Source organism: Petromyzon marinus, assembly GCF_048934315.1.
Source record: "Petromyzon marinus isolate PM22_M1 ecotype Great Lakes invasive population chromosome 84 unlocalized genomic scaffold, UKy_Petmar_22M1.pri1.0 chr84_unloc.4, whole genome shotgun sequence".
Taxonomy (NCBI): Eukaryota; Metazoa; Chordata; class Hyperoartia; order Petromyzontiformes; family Petromyzontidae; genus Petromyzon; species Petromyzon marinus.
Genome location: NW_027422641.1, coordinates 1,478,874 through 1,497,358, shown reverse-complemented (window position 1 = coordinate 1,497,358; position 18,485 = coordinate 1,478,874). Strand labels below are relative to the sequence as shown.

General features: G+C 44.2%; 1 long non-coding RNA gene across 1 annotated transcript; it reads right to left on the bottom strand.

The window, feature by feature from the left end:
* Positions 1–6,213: 6,213 nt before the first annotated feature.
* LOC142908490 (uncharacterized) lies at positions 6,214–17,974 on the bottom strand. The gene is made up of 2 exons (XR_012931808.1): positions 17,175–17,974; positions 6,214–6,919 (listed from the first exon to the last, which is right to left on the bottom strand). It is a non-coding gene; the product is annotated as an uncharacterized LOC142908490 (long non-coding RNA).
* Positions 17,975–18,485: the final 511 nt, after the last annotated feature.

The following is an 18,485-nucleotide window of genomic DNA, read 5'->3' as shown; positions in this document are numbered from 1 at the left end:
ATGGTTTCAAATTAAGCAATCATTGGAAAGATGCTCTAAATCAAACCAAACATTATACTAATTTTCAATGGTACAGTATATTTTTTCAAGTAGTGGTATCCCAAACTTTAAAAGCAGGTTATTTCCCTTCACACCAACATTATGTAAAATCCCCCCCCCCCCCCTCCCCAACCGTGCCGGTCCAGTACATCATTTTATGCTAATTCCTTTGTCAAGGCGTCTTTTGTTTCCTCCCACACAGCTTAAAGGACGCGACCTGGGCTTGGCTGTCTTCACTCCAACGCTGTCCTCTGGACAGTCCAGTCCCTCACCTGATGAAGGCCACTTGTGTTGTGGCCAAAACGTCGTGATTTTTGTTATTTTATTTTTACCTACGTGACTTTACCAAATATAACTAAAGAGTATACATCAACATTATCAATAAACTCAATATACTATCCAATCAGCTGAGCTACTAGCAATGAGTTACTATACATTACAATTCTATGACGAAAAAAGTAGCGGTTTCTTTTCAATGTTAGCACCACGGAAAGCGGCAAGCTTTGTTCAGTCGGACGAGTCCATCTATGCTCGGAACGGAGGAGGGGGGAGAAAGAGAAACAGCCATGATGCGCTGCTCTATCCTGTGTTGCATTACAACTATGCTATAAACTAGACTACTATACATTACAACCTTCCAATCTAAACTACATTGTATAATATCGTATATACAGCCCAATGTAAGCTCTAACATTATGCATTATATTGATATGCCTCCAATTAAACTTTTTTTTATATATATTACACGACTATACACCGTAATATACACTGCCATAGACAAACCCTACCATTGAATTATACAATGCATTACTATACACTACCCTATACTTTAGACTATAAAATATTAGAGTTGTAATATTACACTATGTATTATTCTACCAACCCTACTCTATACAACACTGCTGTATATTCACTATACAATTACGATACTATATATTGCCTTATGAATTATGTTAAACATTACACTGTTATACTATTTATTATTATACAACATGCTAAAAACCATACCATTGACCGTCGTGTGAAAGGTACTAAGAGGCAGTGCCAGCGAATGGACTGCGGTCTGAAAGTCACCGTAAAATACAATCAATCAAGAACCGAAATGGTTTATAACGTCTTTCCAATGGTTACAAAGCCAAAATCCATCTTCTCGGTTGAAATTGTCTGTGTTTGTATATGTGGATGGCCTCATGAACGAATCTCTCATGGTAGCCGGATGGCTTGCAGAGAACCTCCGTCTTGGAGAAGTCAATGTCATGTGAGCCCACTGAATTATAACAGTGATCTGCCACGGCTGAGGTATTCGTCCTACTGTGCTTCAAGTCTGCTTTATGTTCACGGATGCGGTCCGAAATATGTCGTTTGGTTTCTCCAATGTAGCTGCTACCACAGAGGCAACTTAGTTTGTAGACGCCCGGGTACTGTATGTCTGGAACCACATATTTTACAGACGGAACCAGATCACGGATTTTATGTACTGTGTTGAATCGGACCTGGATCTTGTGTTTATTCAGGATCTTTTTTGTGACCCCCGCAATGTAGGGTAAGGTGATGGTTTTGAATGGCTCCTCAAGAGGATCCTTCTTCTTGGTTGGAGTGATGGCTTTGTGGATTGTGTAGTCGGAGTAACCATTAGCCTTGAGAGCTTGGTGTACGTGCTCGAGTTCACTGGCAATGTGTTCCTGGTCGGAAATGCATTGGGCTCTATGGTATAGAGTCTTGATGAGGGAATTCTTCTGGGATGGATGGTGGTGGGAATCCGGTTTTAAGTAAGCATCCATATGGGTAGTTTTCCTAAAGACGCTGCCAAGCTTAGCAGTGTTCATTGAAGCGCTGTTGTCCCGACAGTTCTGTTTCTTCACCTGAAGAAGGCTACTTGTGTTGTGGCCGAAACGCTGAGGGAGAATTTTATTTTATTGTTTTATCTTTATTTTTTTATTTCCATTCTACGTGACTTTACCGAAAGAACCCAGAAAATGTACCAATAATTAAATTTAAATGTACAATTTTATTGGGAGACTGTCATTGTCTCGGTGTGGTCTGGAAATGTGTATTGCTGTTGTTTTACTGCCTTTCCAAAGCTTGGGATCTGATGTAATTTGGACTTGCATGCTATTATGTATTATTAAGTGACGCCACGGTGGTGTGATGCTATCTTCCTCGGCTGGTATGCAGGAGTTTGGGGGTCCGACCCTGATACCTGCTGTACATGTGGAGTGTTCAAGTTCTCTCCGTGGACACATGGAGATTTTCTCTGGGTCCTCCAGTTTTTCCCTCCACATTTAGAAACATCCGTTTAGATTATTTTGCTACTATAAATTTCAAGTGGTAATCCACTTCCTCGAGCTATTATATGTGGCCAGGTCGCTTCTGAAAAACAAGATAATAGCTCTGGGCCTTACCTGGTATGATAAAACAGAGTTTATTTTGTTTCCATATTTTTAAGTGATTTGTTCACCTTTACTATAGTTTGCACTCTTATCGTGTATTTATATTGGTTGATGTAACTTCCTGTCCTGTCTTGACTCCACTCATTGGATTACTCCAGTATAAATATTCAGATTCTGCTTTTAGTGTGTATATTCAGCCTTAACCGAGTACCCATCGCAGTGTGTAAACATCAGCAGTGCGGAGACAAAGGTGGCCGAGCATGGCACTGGCCACACCACACCCTCGTGTGCCATGTCAGCCTGAATAGGTGCTCACTAACTGCACTTTCCCCAACAGCCTGTGTAGACTACATGAGGGATCTGTGTATGGTTTCCTTGTGTGTGTGTACTGTATATGGGGGATTTGTGTTGTATTTGTGTCTGGGGGTAGCCGTGATGTAGGTGGTGATGATGAAACACGGAAACAGAGAAGAGACTCCCAGTGACCCCCACTCCTGCGCTCTCAGTTTCAGCGCATTGAGCTTTTGGTGCAGGAGGTTTAGTAAATTTCCATATGGCTCACTCCACTTCCTTCTCTTGCTTGTCAAGCATTCAAACTTCTCGCATGCACTACGTGCTGGAGAATACAAACTCGGTGTAACTCACAAGAGGACTCTCCTGGTTACTCATGCGGCGTTGCCATTTAAAGGTTTCAATATTATTGCATATTTTTGATATTGTACCCAATACTTTCATCGACCTACTAATGGTGTCACGAGACTAATAATATAATCTGTTTGGATATATCATGATGCAGTGCAAGCATTTGTGTTAGAAAGTGGCCCACAAAAGTGGATATCACAGGGCTTACCAGTCAAATGCCTTCCACTGACACTCAGTTTCAGACAGACCCATAAACTCACAGAGATCCACAGACTCACATTGATATATAAAGACGCATGTTGATACAAAAAGACAAACAGCGAAATGTACTCGCACTGAGCTAGACGTACAGGGTTGCATAGACTCAATAACAACCGCCATTCGCCACTAAGTGGCGGTGACATCACCACGACGCTTGTGCCAGGCCATGTGCATAGACTCGCACAGAGGCACACAGACAGTCTCGCTTCGACAAACACACTCACAAAGAGGCTCGTATATCAACTCAAAGCTACAGACTCACGAAAACGTCCAGACTCGTACACAGAGCCACTCCCCCACTAGCCCCGCCCACTCTACCACTAGAGATGCCCATTCCCGACTAGACCCGCACACTCCGCGACAAGGCCCGCCCACTTCCTCAATTAGTCCAACCCACTTCACCACTAGCCCTGCCCACTCCAGTCGTAGCCCCCACTCCACCACTAACCCAGCCCACTACCATTTAGATCCGCCAAATTAATAACTTGCCACGTCCACTATATCACTAATACCTCCCACTATTATCCCACTGCTAGTTCATTTTCTCATTTTTAACCGTCTGGACCACCAATTCTCGTCGTCTTGGTCTCCCTGCATCAGCCCTCACTCCCCTCCAACAAATAAAAAAGACTTCCCATAAGTTATTTTCAATCTCCCATTTATTCTCACACTTTGCCTCTCCTCCATCAACTTTACTGGCTTCCCGTTCACGACCATTGTCTTTTCAAATGTCTGATGCTCATCTTCAAATCTCTCTATGGCCTTGCCCCACCTTCTCTTGCCTCTCATCTCCTTCCATGTCCCCTCTCGTCCTCTCCGTTCCCAATATTCTCTGTTCCTCCATCTCCCTGCATCCAATCCTTCTCCCTGCACACCTACACTGGAATAATCTTCCCCAGCACATTAAGTAGTCCCCCTCCTTAACCTCATTCTGTTCCTCTCTTAAAGCCTCACCGCTTCTCCATTTCCCATTCTCTACCTCTCCCTCCCCTATCATTTCGTCTTATTCTTTTCGTATGGCTGATATAGGTGCAGAGTAACAAGTACAAACTCACATTCAGGTGGTCAAGCCAGATAACCACGTCAAGAGTAGAGCAGTGTGTCCCTGTCATGTTTCCTTCATATTTGGAATCGGGCATTGCATCATTGTATGTTGATTGGTCTGTTCTGGATGACCACAGTCGCACACTGGATAGTTTTTCATTTTCCATTTGTACATCCGGTATCCGCATCTGCCATGGTTTGTGCAGTGGATGCGGTTTAGGGTGGACCATGAGCTTCTTGTAAGATCAAACCCAGGGATCTGCCTTGGGTCTTTCACAAGGTGTTAGTTAACATCTCGCCACCAGATGAAGTGAACACCACTATGGTGTGCTCGGCATGGGTGTTCAGTCGTGATCATTTTAATCCATTCTATCTCACACCTGCCCACCGTGTCGTGGCAGTTTTTCTATTTTTCCTGCATTGCATTTTTCATTTCAGAAAATATTTCATCTGGAAAATCCATAGCGATAGAATATCTTACGTGCAACGTTGCACAGGAATATCGGGTGGAGCAGCTGCAGTGCTTAGAGCACCGGCACTAGAAACCCATGGCCTGAAATCAGTCGAGTGACAGAAGAATCGGTCCTGCCCCCCTCGCTTCACCAACCCATAATGGGGGTAAGGATGAAATATAGCAAGAAAGCATTACTACAGATAATATGTAGGAAGGCCTTTATCAAGCAGTACAGCAAGCGGGTCTGTGAATTCCATCTGTTGCAGAACTGTGAGTGTTATCCTCTCATGTGCAACGTGGAGTTTCTCCCGGTACTCTGGTTCCCTCCCACACAAAGCCAAACACCTGTTTCTTGGAAATGGTCAGCCGTCCCAGGGCAGGAATTTCTTAAAAAATTAGTCTTGGGATGCCGGTGATGTTTTCGTAGATAGATGGACAACATTGTTATTATCATTATATTTGTAATTCTCTCTCTCTCTATGCTAGGAGCACTCTTTCCCTCTCCTCCACACAAAAAGCTAAGACAAAGAACCCCTAATACCCATACAGGCTCTAGAGTCAAGTGCTCTTTGGGACAATGGCTCAGCCTATTTCTTATCTCGTAACACCCATGTCCCCAAAATGCAGCTCTCCCCTGAGCGCCGTCTTCAGCAAATACACTCGGCTCCACATTCTCCTTTACTGCATCAGTCCATCTCTTTTCCAGCCTGTGTGATGTCCGTTTATAACCCTCTATCTGCCCCAACATAAGCTACTTGAGCATGTGGTGGCTGGGTATGTTGGCTAGATGACCCAGTCAACTCAAGCATTGCCCGTCGGAAGAACTCACGTGATGTGAGCTCACAATCCAGCCTGATTAAACCCAGGATGGATGGGCATAAGTAGGAGAGGGGGACGATGCCAACCCCAACTGCAAGTGATGATTAAATTATTTATTACAATTTTCATCAGCTGGCTGAAACCAGGCCACTGTCGGTTTTAATGGGGTCCGAGATGGACACCCACCACCAGAGTGGAAGACTCTCAAGCGCATCTTCCTGTGACCAAGCCACCATTACCTGACTCCCGATAATGGGGAGGTGAGCCCACCGTTACTTGAGATTCGCAGCTTCCCACACCGCATTCATTGTTTTATTCAAAAGAAGAGCCACTCCCTGTTTTGCAGTTTCCAATCCCATGTTTAGGACTGTCCATGCCTCAGTGGTTGGTACTATGCAACCTACGACTAAAACTAAAACGGACATCCAGAACGCAATGAGAAGAGGAGGAGGCACTCGAGAACAAGGAGACGAGGAAGTATGAAGAGGAAATCTTCAGCAGAATCAGGGGGGCAAAAATTAAAAACCTTAGTATAGCAGGGAGAGAGATCGCGGAGACACGGACTTTGGAGACAACTCGGTGTTTATTATTGGTACTTACAGCACACACGGCGTCGCTATGCAACTGAGCGCGAGGAAAGGGGGGGGGGGGTAGAGATGGTGTTTCTTCATTTGAGTTTAGAAAAAAGTTGATTTGCAACTTGTAGCAACAAAAACATCATCGTCAACATCATCAACATAACGACTCATTCCTATTGGGTTCCAGTTATGGTGATTGCTTTGGTGACGGTGGCTACTACGATGATTGCTGTGGTGATGGTGGTTTGCTGCTAGAGTGAATGTGGTTTCTATGCTGTCATTGCAACTATGTTGATGGTGATTGCTGTGTTGTAGTTGCCATATTGGTGGCTGTGGTGATGGTGGTTGTTGCTAGACTGATTGTGGTTGCTACGCTGTGGTTGCTGACAGTGATGGTGGTAACTACGGTGATTACTGCGGTGATGGTGGTTGCTGCTATGGCGATGGAAGTTGCTATAATCATGGCGGTCTCTACGGTGACCATCGCGGTGATGTTGGTTGCAGCGATTGCTACGGCGGTTGCCGTGGAGATGCACGCAGTGGTCCTGGCAGTGGGGCAGATCCAGGAGCTCCTGGGCGCAGGACTCCTGGGTGCGAGTACGGGACGTGACGCGAGACTCTCCGATGGAGAACTCCGCCTTGAGAGATTCACAGCTACGTGAGCAGCGCTGCCTCAACGCATCCAGGGGGTCCTGGGAGAGACACGGAGACTCGGGGACTCGCACAGAGACGCACGCAAAGAATCGCAAAGAAACTCACCTCATGATTCACAGACTCGCACAGAGACACGGAGACACACGGAGGCTTACACAGAGACTCACAGAGACTCAGCTTCACGAGCAGCGCTGCCATTCGCTCACAACTCGCCCACTCGCTCACCCACTCACCCTCACACTCACCCACCAGCCAGTTACCCATTCACCACCCAGCCATTCACCTACCCCTTCACCACCCACCCACTCAACCGCCCGCTCACCCACTCGCTCACCCAGCCGCTCATCCACTCGCTCACCCAGCCACTCACTACCTAACCGCTCACCCCCTAACCCACCCACCACTCATCCACCTACCCGCTCACCCACTCACCACTGGCTCACCAACTCGCTCGCCGATTTGCTCACCACTCACTCGTCCACCCATTCACTCGCTCACCCACGCTCTCAACCCACTCACCATCCACCCATTCCTTCATTCATTCACACACTCACCACCCACTCACCAACCCATCCGCTCACCTACCCCACTGCTCACCCACCCACCCGCTCACTCACCCACCCTCTCACACACCTGCCATCTGCTTATCCACCCACCTGCTCACCCACCCACCCGCTCACTCGCTCACTCACCCACCTACTCACACACTCACCATCTGCTTACCCACCCGCTCACCCACTCACACTCTCACCCACCCGCCTGCCCACCCGCCCACCAACCATACCCGCTTACCAACCCAAGTGCTCAACCACCCACCTGCTCACTCACCCACCCACTCACACACCTGCCACTCGCTCAACCACCCATTCGCTCACCGACTCACTCACACACCCACCCAACCACTCACCACCCACCCACTCACCACTCACCTGCTCACCCACCCATCCATACACATTCACCCGCTCACCCACCCACACCCATCCGCTCACTCACCCGCTCTTGGAAGGATAGACTTTTAGTTAGTAAAACATCTGTAAACAAATCAGGATTACTTGTTTTACAGATGATGAAATAGATCAGTAGACAGGGGCTGTATGCGTTTCTATGTTGTTATTTATATTCTGCACAAAGGCGACTCCACAGCAGCTGTGACGAGGCAAGGCCGGCGATCACGAGAGCCAGATGAAAGCAGATAACTCGAGAGCAGCACGCGTTATCGTCTAGCTGTGGGTGTGCTCAACTGTGGGTGTGCTCTACTGCGCGCGTGTGTTTGTGGCTAAATGCGAGAATGTGGATCGGTGTGTTATTAAATTACGAGGCTGCAATAAGATTCTTGTATGTCGAACTTCTTTCGCACCGTGCTTAGCCAACCGTGATAATCGGACATTACTCAATTGCATTTTACATCGAGCAATCAGCACCCCTACGTGCAGAGCAAAGCCAATTGCAGGTGAAATGCTGAGTCGCCTTATCGTGCAAAAAAAGAAACCGTTGCCACTGGGGGTGCCCTTTAGAAATGCAAAGGGGATTGCATTCCTCGCAAACCAAGTGGCCCAGCTTTGCCCTTGAGAGGCAGTCGCGCCGTGCAGGCGTCCCAGTGTCAGCGCTGTTACCACCGTCACCATCGTCACCACCGTCACCACCGTCACCACTTTCACCATCGTTACCACCGTCACCACAGTCACCAACGTCACCACCCACACCATCATTACCACCGTCACCACTTTCACCATCGTCACCACCATCACCCTCCACGTGTAGGATTCACGGCATTGGAAGGTACAGGGAGTCGTCTTAGATGCAGAATCATACAGATGTGTGCAGTATGAATGTTTACACGCTCTCAAACGTATCTAGACCACCAGCTCAGAAGAACTGAATTTGTGGCCATGTCGTCGTTTAGACCACAGACTCAAAGAGTTGAGGACACGTGGTGGCAGTCCCAGCAACAGGCAGCAGTGAGACAAAGGCAACTATGGGCCGGATTCGTCTAATTAGGACTCATCAGTGCAGGACAGTCATCAATACTTTCTCTTGCTATATGCCTCTGGCAACCCCATATATGGAGATGACCTTTACACTATAGTGACCCCATTGACGGTTGGCTAAAGGCAACAGTAACCCAATCTGTAAATGATGAGAAAACCAATCATAACAAATATAAATTATGCAGGCTGGAAACAAAAGATTTCACAATAGAATCAGTGAAAATAGTATTCTTGGTTATTTCGGTAATGTCACGTAGATAGAACATAAATACATAAATAGTAAATTTTAGGAACATTTGTATTTAAAATAATAAATTGAAAATAATAAATTGAAAATAATAAAAGCAAAAAACCCACGAAGTTTCAATCGCAACACAAGCGGTCTTCATATTTTTTTATTTTATATCTACGTGACTTTACCGAAATAACCAAGAATATTAAGTCCTGCAGTCACGAAAGTTTGAAGTCAAAATTCGGTGAAAATAGATTTGTGCACCAGCAATGCACACCCTTTTTGTGTTGTTAAACGTATTTGTATCCAGCCTGCGTTGATGTTTCTGTTGTGATGGGTTCTATTGTTATTTGCACATTTAAATGACAGGCAGTAAACAGCTCGGATGGCACGGAAAGTGGATTTCTGGATATTGAGGACAGCAGCAGAGAATGAGTGCCCAGCCAACATGCAATCGTTGTATGTCCACCAGGTGGCGACCGGCTCCACACAGTTAAATTACGAAGAAATGTCTGCTTCATATAATTCATGCTCATTCTGTTTAAGTATTAAAACAGATTTGTATGGAACTAGGATACATATTATTCAAGGGACGGTCCTTGTCTTTACCATCTGGAAGTTCCCCAGCGATGATTCAAGCCACCCTAACTCTGCTGATGGGATACTGAATGTCGAAACCTGTCCAGAGTTTGCTTGTACTGAATCAATTCTGCTGATAAGATGCGCTTCAGAATAACGTGGGGACAATGGGTTCTGTAAAAAGAATTATGTTTTTATGAATAAATACGCATATATGACGGAGACAAAGCTACTTATATCTTCTGGGCAGTAGCACCCGCACTCTTACCCAAAGTTATTCGTCTGTTTCATCTTTCAGTAATAACGCATTCTCCGTTTTTTTATATTCCTGTGTCTCGTTAACGACCATCAAATACCTCGTTTCGTTAGCTGTGCAATACCCCTTGGACTCGTTATCTGCAATCTTGATGGTTTTGTCTGTTTTTTTCGTTGCTGTGCTCACGTACCACGGATCTACTTTGTAAAATAGGCGGCAAAATTGCTGAACTCAGTGATATTTTAGTGTTCACGGCGACACTCAGTGATTTATTTCAGCCGGGTCACTCCGGAACAATGTTCCAGGAATAATTTTGATCACGCCACATCCATGTCGCAGTACTGTGCCCTCTTGCTTATAAGCATCTTCATATGATTATAAGATGGAAGAACAGAGTACAATCGCATAGGATTATTACTAAAAGACGTATCTTGTACTCTAGTGGTAGTACCTTATGCCGATCACCCCTACTACTCCAAGCTGGCCCATCAGCTTTGCGGAAAATATCGAGTGAGCAATGAAGCCCTGGCAGGCGTTACAATGGCTTTACATCACGCTTTAGCTAAATTGTAATTGGCGTTTGTCATAGGAAGTCAAGCGAAATGTGGGAATAGTGAAGTTGCCACAGCACTGCGGTGTCTCTGGCGAGTGCACTTGTGTGCGAAGCAGTGCCGGATTAAGCTCGTGCGAAGCCTGTAGCAAATGTTATAAAGGGGCCGTAAATAAAAAAAAGACCTAAACATTAAAACACAGATTTTTAACTTGCATAGTAAAGTTATTGTATCTTTTCATTTGCTATACAGTAAGATAATACGACAAATCACTAAACTTAAACACCCAGTCGTTCACAAAAGTTGAAGGCAGTATAGTATGATAGTAATAGAGCAAGTGCAGAATCGCTGGACCGGAATTGATAGCTTGAAAGCATTTCGCGCGGGGTTCTTGAAATTGCGGGGCCCGTATCATTTGTAGCTACTTGTGCTACTAGGATCGTCCGGCACTGGTGCGAAGGGGAGTCTCGAGACTTAATTCAGTTGCAAAAATGATGATCACGTGTAAAGGACCACATGCACCATGCACACACGGGTGAACAAACCACACGCACATGTGCACCCTATAATTGAAAGGGGTATGTATATATAGCGTGCATTTAAAAACGACATACCAAATGTCTCTATATAAATTGCTTGTTTGCGGAGCAGTAGTAGAATGGTCAGCGCATTGTCACTAACCAGGATGCCCAAGTTGAATGTCCACTCACGGCTAACATCAGTGACGAACATATGAAACGGCACTGAGCCTCCCCTAGGATGACCCGGCCTTAGCTGGTGCAGTGCATCAACGTCAGCACGTGGGAGACACAGGCGGCCATGCGTGGTTCTGAGCTACCCCTAGGTTGACCCGGCCTTAGTTGGTGCAGTGTATATATTGGTAAGAACCAAGAATATGAATCCCTGCAGTCACGAAAGCTTTAAATCAAAATTTAATAAGAGTTGTTAAGATGTTCTACGTGTCGATGTATACATTTCTCTTATATATGTGTGTGGGTGTGTGTACACAACCATATTTTATTGTTGTGGTTTTCACATCTGATGATGATTGCTTGTGTTGCAGTCGAAACGTCGTGAGAATTGTATTGTATAATATTTTTATTATTTTATTGTTTCCCTTCTATGTGACTTTACCGAAAGAACCAAGAATATAACTCTATTTATTGCTTGTGTGCTCACATGCATGCGTGTGGTATTTGACAATCGTGTACATGTAAACCAAAAACTACATACAGAATATGAATCCACAGCAGTAAACACGACAGGCGAATTTGTCAGACAGTGAGGGTGTGGAGGTTTGATTGGTTTCAGCCCTAGAGCTGCTCTGCTTTGCCACAAGTGTCGTGTTGAACCCTTACAAATAGTATGTCCCTGTTCTCAATGAACCAAGTAATTCACTTCCCGTTGAGTGTAACGGTGAAGCAGATAGATATCAGCTAATTAAGCAGTCGGTTAATTATTTCTACGTTTACACATTCAGATACAAAAACACTCCGCATGTACCCTCCCCGAGCAAATCTAAGTAATTAAAATAAAACAAAAACAGCACCATGCATTGCTATTCTACATTGTAGTCGCAAAAGTCTAGTGTGACAAGTCTTGATCAAATCCTTTTTATACATACACACGCACCTTCGGAAAAAATTTTACGATGATAATCCTCTTAAATTAAAAACATAATCGCATCGAGAAGATCTGTGCATGGGAATATTTACAAGTCCTAAAGTTGCACAGCACATACGACTTAGGGGTCCACAGGTGTATGCACGGCCGTGCAGTTGAAATCCTTTAAATTGTTATATAAAATCACGCGCTGACAGAGTTATTTGTGGTGATAAAGTCCCTGTGACATTTACACGTGATACTGTGTGTAAACGCGTGTGTGTGTACATCTGTGTATCGACTCAGCCACACACGGCCGAGCGTGGTGTTGGCCATCCACCCCCTCGTGTGCCTTGCCAGCCTTCAAAGGTGCTTGCAAATAGCAATTCGCAACAGTCTGTTTAGGCTATATGGGGGATCTTTGTCTTTGTGTTATTGTGTGTCGACTCAGCCTCAAATGAGTACCTGGTGCGGTGTGTAAACATCGCCATTCTGAAGATAAGGTGGCCAGGCGTGGTGCTGGCCACCAATCCGTATGTGCTCGCTCACAGTACTTGGTCACACAGTCTGTTATGGCTATACGGGCTACACGGGGGATCTTTGTATCTGTGTGTGTAAATTCGCGTGGGGAATGGTGGCGCAGTGGTTGGGGCACTGTTTTATGAACCGCAAATGTATTAGACAGTCACCCATAGAAGTGGATCTAACAGAGCTACCTCTATAGGAATAGGTTTTACCCTTTTGGCGTCTTCTGGTCCAACACCAATGGAGACTAGGCTCTAAAGAAAGCCGTCTCGGGTGTGGACCAATCAAATTCAAGGACAGTGCATATTATTATCAGAGGTGTCTTTTCTGTTTGCATTTTGACTGCTTGTGTTGTGGTTATTGCAAAGATGCCTTGAATAAAGGTGTCAGTTTTTGTGCCAGTTAAAAGGGTAAAACCTATTCCTATATCTTGTTACTGGCAAAGGAGGTCTCATAATGTAAATGCTCACTCCGAGCCCTCAATACTCTGATAGTGCGCTGTTTTTGAGTTGTACGCCTTTTGGCGTCTTCTGGTCCAACACCAATGGAGACTAGGCTCTAAAGAAAGCCGTCTCGGAAGTACGCCTTTTGGCGTCTTCTGGTCCAACACCAATGGAGACTAGGCTCTAAAGAAAGCCGTCTCGGGTGTGGACCAATCAAATTCAAGGACAGTGCATATTATTATCAGAGTTGTCTTTTCTGTTTGCATTTTGACTGCTTGTGTTGTGGTTATTGCAAAGATGCCTTGAATAAAGGTGTCAGTTTTTGTGCCAGTTAAAAGGGTAAAACCTATTCCTATATCTTGTTACTGGCAAAGGAGGTCTCATAATGTAAATGCTCACTCCGAGCCCTCAATACTCTGATAGTGCGCTGTTTTTGAGTTGTACGCCTTTTGGCGTCTTCTGGTCCAACACCAATGGAGACTAGGCTCTAAAGAAAGCCGTCTCGGAAGTACGCCTTTTGGCGTCTTCTGGTCCAACACCAATAGAGACTAGGCTCTAAAGAAAGCCGTCTCGGGTGTGGACCAATCAAATTCAAGGACAGTGCATATTATTATCAGAGTTGTCTTTTTTGTTTGCATTTTGACTGCTTGTGTTGTGGTTATTGCAAACATGATGCCTTGAATAAAGGTGTCAGTTTTTGTGCCAGTTAAAAGGGTAAAACCTATTCCTATATCTTGTTACTGGCAAAGGAGGTCTCATAATGTAAATGCTCACTCCGAGCCCTCAATACTCTGATAGTGCGCTGTTTTTGAGTTGTACGCCTTTTGGCGTCTTCTGGTCCAACACCAATGGAGACTAGGCTCTAAAGAAAGCCGTCTCGGAAGTATGCCTTTTGGCGTCTTCTGGTCCAACACCAATGGAGACTAGGCTCTAAAGAAAGCCGTCTCGGGTGTGGACCAATCAAATTCAAGGACAGTGCATATTATTATCAGAGTTGTCTTTTTTGTTTGCATTTTGACTGCTTGTGTTGTGGTTATTGCAAACATGATGCCTTGAATAAAGGTGTCAGTTTCTGTGCCAGTTAAAAGGGTAAAACCTATTCCTATATCTTGTTACTGGCAAAGGAGGTCTCATAATGTAAAGAGCTACCTCTAATTACAAATGTAATTTTCTTCTTGGTTTCCTCACTCCCCTCCCAACAAATTAAACAATTCTTCTGCACGAGTTATTTTCAATCTCCCCTTTAATTCTCACACTTTGCCTCTCCTCCTTCAACTCCAATGGCTTCTCGTTCACTACCGCTGTCTTTTCAAATACCTGTCGCTGGTCTTTAAACCTCTCCATGGACTTGCCCTACCTAATTTTGCCTCTCATCTCCTTCCATGTCCTCTCTCATCCTCTTTGTTCCCAATCTTCTCTGTCTCTCTCTGTCCCTCCTTCTCTCTGTGCCACATCTCATTTATGGTCCCTCTATTTAACCTTCTTCCATTCCTCTCATAAAGCCCCACCTCTTCTCCATTTCCCATTCTCTACCTCTTCTCTCCCCTTAAGCCTCCACTCCTTCTCGTCCCTACTCTTCTCTGATCCCTTCACCGTCTATCGCTGTCACTCATTCCTCAATCTTTGTACACCGCTGCCATCTAAATCATTCCATTCTGTCACCACCTTGTGCTTGTTATGTCAAGAGAGAAGGCACTCTATAAATATACACCACCACTGCCACCAAGAAGAGGAACATATTTATTTGTTGGGTCCAGAAGTGGCCGTAGTGCAAGTCGGCCATAAAAAAAAATACATTTAAAATTACACCACCACCAATTAAAACATTAAACACAAAGACAAAGGTTGTCTGTATAACCTCAACAGACTCTTGAGGCAAGTGCTTTAGCGAGCACCTATGAAAGCCAGCACGGTACACAATGAGGTGGGTGGCTAGCACCATGCCTGGCCGCCTTTATCTCCCGAGTAGTGATGTTTACACACCGCACCAGGTATTCGTTGGAGGCTGAGTCGACCTAGGGTTAGCCCAAAACCAGTTTAGTTCATCGGTCCCGGTGTTGTCAAGTTCATCGCGTAATACGCGAAACACTATACAATTACCGAATGATACGCATACCCACACATGCACACAAGCTTGTGCACATATCCTTGCTTAACGTGGGGGTTGCGTTGTCGAAAATTGCTGCTTAAAGCTATTTTACGTGAAGCAGAAAACTTTTCTACAAGGAATAACGGTAAAGGGGGAGGCTCCGTTTCAGCACAAACTTTTATTATTATTTTTAATTGAGAGTACAGTACACTGTTTTCTATGTTTATTTTAAATGTGTTGTGTATATGTAGAAGATCTATATTATAATCTTTATTTATACTGGAGGAATCTAAAAAGCCCTTTTTCACAGATTTCCAGTTGGGGTGGTACAGAAAGTTACAAGAACAAACGATGCAAAAACACAATCGAAGTGCAAAGTATAGGAAAGGTAAGCAAATGACCAAAAAATAAACTATTTTTTATCTTACCAAGTAAAGCCCTCTAAGCTATTAGCTTCTTTATCAGAAGCGAACTGGCCACAAATGATAGCTGAATGAAGTGGCTTATGACGTGGAAATTTATAGCAGCCAAATAATAATAAAAAATTGTGTTACATTCATCAATATACATACAAAGGACGTGAAAGGGAGATATGATGAGTGAAAACTATAAGGGAGTGAGTGAGATGACACTACACACATGCTGGAACAAAGGCTGAGGAAGAGGATGACACGCCACGTAACACAGCGCGCACCGGTACAGCATCAGCTCCCAGCAATACAGAACAATGCTGCCAAGACCCACACCACTCATGAGAGCAGTCCGTCATGTGCTACTCTGCTACTCGCGTTATAGTGGGTGTGGGGTGCGCTAAGCAAAACACATTACATAAAAAACGTGGATATACTGCATATGGTTCTCTGCGTGAGTGAGTCTATGTCTCTCTGTGCGAGTCTGTGCGAGTGACTCTATGGTTCTCTGTGTGGGTTAATCAATAGTTAATAAAGAATTAAAGCTTTCGTGACTGCATAAATTACTCATTGGTTTTTTCGGTAAAGTCACGTATGTATAAATACCATAAAATTATATTAAAATAAATCAATCACGACGTTTCGACCGCAACACAAGCGATCTTCATCAGGTGTAAAAAACAAATAGCACATATGGTGACATCAACGCAACACATAGAGAGCGTTAAACTGCACGGAGGTAAATACAACAAGAAGATGAGAGACGAGAATTCAACAAACCTAAGAAAAATTTATGTGATGCAATACCAGTCGGCCAACGACACAGTTAGACACTTGCCTGGCAGACCACGAATTTCAGAAGAGTGCTAAATTTCGTGTTCATCCTCTGGGTTGAACATACCAGCATAGACAGAGTGAACAAATACGAGGTATAAGATAGCAGAAATACATATACAGGGACACAAGAGGTAAGAAGAGGAAAGACGGACAGAGAAGCAAGAAAAAAGGGGCCGGAGGGATGAACAGACAGAGGCTTAAAATAAGTAGTAGAGGTGGGGGGAGGGGCCGAAGAAAGCAAGGGGCACGGCAGCAGCAGAAGAGGGAGGGGCAGGAAAATGTAAGGGGGCGCAATTAGTTTAGTACAGAATTGTAAAGGTAACTTCCCCGTAGAAGTGTGTTAATAAAGAATTATAGCTTTCGTGACTGCATAAATTACTCTTGGTTTTTTTCGGTAAAGTCACTAATGTAGAAATACCATAAAATTATATTAAAATAAATCAATCACGACGTTTCGACCGCAACACAAGCGATCTTGCAACACAAGATCTTGCAACACAAGATCGCTTGTGTTGCGGTCGAAACGTCGTGATTGATTTATTTTAATATAATTTTATGGTATTTCTACATACGTGACTTTACCGAAAAAAACAATGAGTTAATCAATGGTTCTCTGTGTGAGTGAGTCTATGTGTCTCCATGTGAGTGAGCCTATGGCTCTGTGTCAGTGAGACTTTGGCTCTCTGTGTGAGTGTACTCTGTGAGTGAGTCTATGGCTCTCTGTGGGAGTAAGTGGGTCTCTAAGGCCACCACCATCTTGCCCCTTGCCCAGTGCGTCCACCTGGTTGAGCTGCAGAAGTCTATTGTCCACCGCTCCAGACCGCACAGATATCCAGACGTCCACCTCCAGCACAGACACCAGCAGATTCTTAAACCTGGTGGTGGAAGTAAGGACACGAGAGGGGTAATAGTCAACCACCATTACCACCATCAATACCACCATTACAACCACCGAAATCACCGCTATCGTTAACACCACCATCAATATCACCACCTCCACCACAACGATCACAATAAAAATTACAATCACAATACTCTTTGGTTCTTTCTGTAAAGTCACGTAGGTAGAAAAAATAATAGATCACGACGTTTCGATCGCAACACAAGCAACCATCATCAGGTGAAAAAATATAGCGAGTAAGCTGCTGAAACACGAAGTCATATAGGCTTGAGATAAGCTCAACCCAAGAGTAAGTGGGCGGAGCAAGAGGTGGAATTTGCATATACATACAACACCGGATCGTAGAAAAGGAGAGACACAGACACCGAGAGACATCCACACACAGAGAGAGGCACACACAGAGCCACACACAAGAGAGAGACACATATAGAGAAAAACACACACCGAAAGAGAGACACCCAAAGAGAGAGACACAGAGAGAGATAGACACAGAGAGAACGACACAGAGAGACACACAGATGTTTCTGCAATACAATGATAAGAACTGTCAAATTATATATAAATTATTTGTATTATTAAATTAAGGCAATACATTTGAAAATGGTCCCCCATGGGTGAGTTTCCTAAAAATACCTGCTCGAATTACATAATTGCCCATGAATTACTATGGTGTGACAATGCCAATTACCAATGTCAAAGGGAACATCAATGAATGGTAAATGTGGGGTAATATCCCCAGAAGAGCATGTAGACTACATTAAAAATTAAAATAATCAGGCAATATAATATCACATATGGGTTCAGTTTAAAGTTTACTTATGAAAAATAATACTGAAATAATTGTGCTCCATAGATAATCTTAATGGTCAAGTTACATAAACATCACGGAATCACTTAAGCTGACCATTTAAATAGACATTAATTCCAAGATTCATAATAAAGGTTTTTGGGTTAGATCGCGTTTATTTATAAATGTGTCGTAACCCTCCACCACCCGACACGGCCAATCAGCAAAAAAAAAAGTGTCACGTTGACAAAAGACAAATAATTCACTACTTCAGCCCACCGGTGTGTTGAAGAGTTAATCCACATTTACAGTTTGAGTACGACGTTTCGCTGGTAAATACTTCCAGCATCATCGGGCAATTCGCCAGAATGGTAAAGCCCTCGCTTGCTCCCGGTTTTATATAG